Consider the following 4050-nt stretch of genomic DNA (forward strand, 5'->3'; position numbering starts at 1 on the left):
AGAAAATATTGAAAAAGTTTAACACAAAATCGATGAAAAAAGTTGGTCTCGTGTATTTCAATTAATTTTAGTTAAATCAAGGTTCGTACATAATGTAGTATGTGGATCCATATTAATTTGATCAAGTTCTATCAACTACTATCGCTGACGCATGCACAAACGTATTTCTCTTGGCTGACCTATATTTCAAAAACTGCTGGTACAATTTTGACCCGATGTGGAGGAAAGTTGAAAATTAGTGCAACAATTATACAGTAGCAATTTTATCAAATACCATCCTATACTATCGATTACGGATACGCAATAGTATTTTCCTTAAAACCTCTATATTTTGTAACAGCTGTTCTGATTGGGTCAAACATTTGAGGAATGGCAACTGCTACTTGCGCTTCCTCGCTGTGAAAAAGTTAATTTTCATATTTTAAGTACATATTTGCAAAATTAATGCTCAAATATTGCTAGTTCTCGATTTTTAGAAAATAAAAAGAAAACTATATGTACATTATTATTATTATTTATTTTTTATTAGAAGACAAAGAAAATGCAATTTGAAAGATAATAATAGAAAATAAAATCCTCAACCCTATAGCATATATATAAATAGCACAGAGATAAACATGACGAGATAAAGACAAAACTGTGTTCCACAGTGCTATGTGGGAATGAACACAGAGCCCTGACAAAACTATTAAAATGACATAACCACAAGTTCTTAGAATTTCGTTGGACTCAGGAAAACAAAAACATTTAGCAGTGGTTATATCTTTGAAACATTTCCCCACTGCCATTGAACTCCTGACCTGATAAAACGTAATCTGTGTTTTGTTCGGTATTTTTAATCGTTTCCTTTCCTTATAATCCTATAAAATAAAACATAAATATTTATTTATTAAATAAACTGTTAACCTTGTTAAGTCTCACACTCTTTATTACATCAATAGTCCAACGTTTAGGCCAAATCGGCATTCCTCAAGGACAATCTAAACATTTAACAGCTTATTATGTTTTCGTTTTAAACATCCTGTAAATCAATTTTTAAATTTTGATGTGAGGTTTGACTTTATATTTAAGGTATGGTATATTATTAATAACAATGTTGTTAAAATTAATACTAATGAATTAAACCTATTTTAGAATTAATTGCACATGCCAGTTTTATGTCAGCGTTTTAATAATTTTAAGAAATTCTGGTACGATGCGCGCATCACACAACTTTCATTTACCATCCTACTTTAAATTAATCCACCCTCGTTTCAGAAAAAATATTCTTATATTATTCACTATGACAATATTTTCCCGTATTGATTTTTGAAATGAGTTTGGCATTAGAACCTTCCAACTGGAAGGTTGACGGATTGGCAAACTACAATTTTAACAGAAATAATATTTCTCGTTCCATATTTTTATATTTTCTTTTGCAAAAGTATGACAGAAATGTAACAGTTTACTAAAATATACATTCTGCTCTTTACCATTTATTCAACTCTAAATTGTTATAGAATCAAAATTGAAAATAATTTTTTTTTTTTTTAATATTTATTTATTGCTATTTACTACTGTACATTATAATATACTTAGTAAATCTGATCTAAGTGAAAATTCTAAGTACTAAATACTAATGATTTTGTCCTGTCGACTGAAAGGCTCAAACATTGGTTAAGTAAAATAAAAAAAGTAATTATTTAATAACTATGTTGACATGACAACAGAAATTTATTGGCTAAAACTAAAAATTGTGCATGCGCCAGTCAAACTCGTGTTCAACCAAAGCTTTTTCTAACACGGTATTTGTGATTATACTCTTTTTTACAATTTTATTTTCTAAAGTATTTTGCTAATTCAATGAGATATAACAGCTCTATTACTACTCTTATTTCAGAAAATGTTTTCATGCTGATAAAATCTATGTTCTCTTATCTTCTATGGTTAATAATCAAATCTTTTCATAGTTTATATCAATCCGTTTTTCACTACTAAAAAAAAATTGAAATGGTCAATTATCTAAAATTAACAAAATTAAAGGAACTGCTTTAATTAAAAAAAAAATTGTTTTTAATTCTTCATTTAAACCCTGTCAGACTGTTTCAATGTGGACAAGATCTACTTGGTTTTTAATGACCATTTAATTGTACATTGATATACCTAGTTTAATCAAAATCGTTAGAGCCATTTTCGAGAAAATAGGAAAAAAGTGAAAAATGGGGTAAAAATCGGACCAGCAGTTATTGAAATATAGGTCAGCCAAGAGAAATACGTTTGTCCATGCGTCAGCGATAGTAGTTGATAGAACTTGATCAAATTAATATGGAACCACATACTACATTATGTACGAACCTTGATTTAACTAAAATTAATTGAAATACACGAGACCAACTTTTTTCATCGATTTTGTGTTAAACTTTTTCAATATTTTCTTAATTTACAGTCAATTATGGCCGTCGTCATGCAAGCCCTCCAAATGGTACAGAACCTCCATGACCGGTGTCTACAGTCAATTAATAGAACTTAAGATTCATCAATGCAGACTTCCAGCCATTTTTTGCGTCTGCTTTTGCTTATACCATTTCTTAATTTCTGTAGCAGCTAATGTTGGGAAAAAAATAGAGATCATACTGATTAAATTTTCAGCATCAGAATTATTTTTGCAGCATTTACAGTTTCTTCGGATTGCGATAATAGCGTGCGCTACAGTTCTTTTTTATTACTTTAGCCATAGAATAGCCAGTCCTCATGCCTAGAGGGTAATGTACCATAAAACTGAAATAACATAACAAGGTTTTTTTTTTTTGTCAAACGCTATAAGTAACAATGAAGAAATTTTTTATTGAATATCAAGTAAGCATCGAATATTCCCTGGAAGGCTGACTGATTTGAAATTTATGCATCAACATAACTAAAATTAGATTATTTGTGATTCAACGATTTCAATCCTCAAAAAACAAAAATTTCTCTTCTTCCAACCGACAGGATTTTTCCAAAAAAAAAAATTACTTTTTTAACGCAAAACCCGCTAATGATATTCTAAAAATAGAATAAAAAAATAATTAACCAAGAAAAAACTGGGAAGGATGTTGACATAATTTATTTTTACAATTGTAAATTCCAATATTATGGTTAGAAAGATGATAAATCGCTATATTTCGACAGTTCATATTTTTAAAACTACTTGTTAGACAGAATTTTCTTAGCTTTTGTTAAAACCATTTGAAGGGAATTTTTAATAGCTTAAATAACACAAAGTTTTGTTCTTCCTACAATCCTTAATTATCCTCCATTTTTTTTTAATAGCCTTTTACTGGACTACAGATTTTCCACTTTTAGCAAAATGTCCTTATTAGACAAGTTTGATGTCCATATTTATTAAAACAAAGTCTGTTACAGGATCCTCTGATGTTATCAGTCTCCTCCAAATATGAGTGTTTTCAGTCAAAATAATTCCAAATGACTAAAATACAGGTCTTATTTTTAAAAAATCAGTACAGTATAATATTTGATTAGAGATAACAAATCTCTGCTAAATGATGGCATAAAAACTTTCTAGTCATCATTTTAGCTATAATTTTTATATTATAATCAGCAATATATAAGACAAATTGTTATTATTATGTTAAGTCACTTTGTAAATTTCATTATTTTTCATACTATCTTAGACTCACAATAATAAAGATACTTGCACAACGTTCATAAAAATAAATTTATTCTTCATAAAAAATGTATTTATTTTTTTTCATTGTTTTATTTGTTGTACGCACATAAAATATTTTATTTTACATATTATTTTTTTATAAATAAGAATCTCACTTTATAATAATTATGAGACAGAATTTTGCATAATTTGTATTAAAAACCTTTAGTTTTAACAAAAATTAATTTTACTATTTTTAAATAAAATAAACTTTATAAAATTTTAAATAGTTTAATATACAGGAATTAAAAATAACATAACTTGAATATTTTTATGTAATTGCTAACTATACGACAAAAAACGTGACCTGCTTAAAAAATTAAAATTCTAATGTTCTCCTTTTCTGAGATAATCGGACCGTTGAA

Source organism: Halyomorpha halys, unplaced genomic scaffold (assembly GCF_000696795.3).
Source record: "Halyomorpha halys isolate HHAL.00 unplaced genomic scaffold, Hhal_1.1 Scaffold51.1, whole genome shotgun sequence".
NCBI lineage: Eukaryota > Metazoa > Arthropoda > Insecta > Hemiptera > Pentatomidae > Halyomorpha > Halyomorpha halys.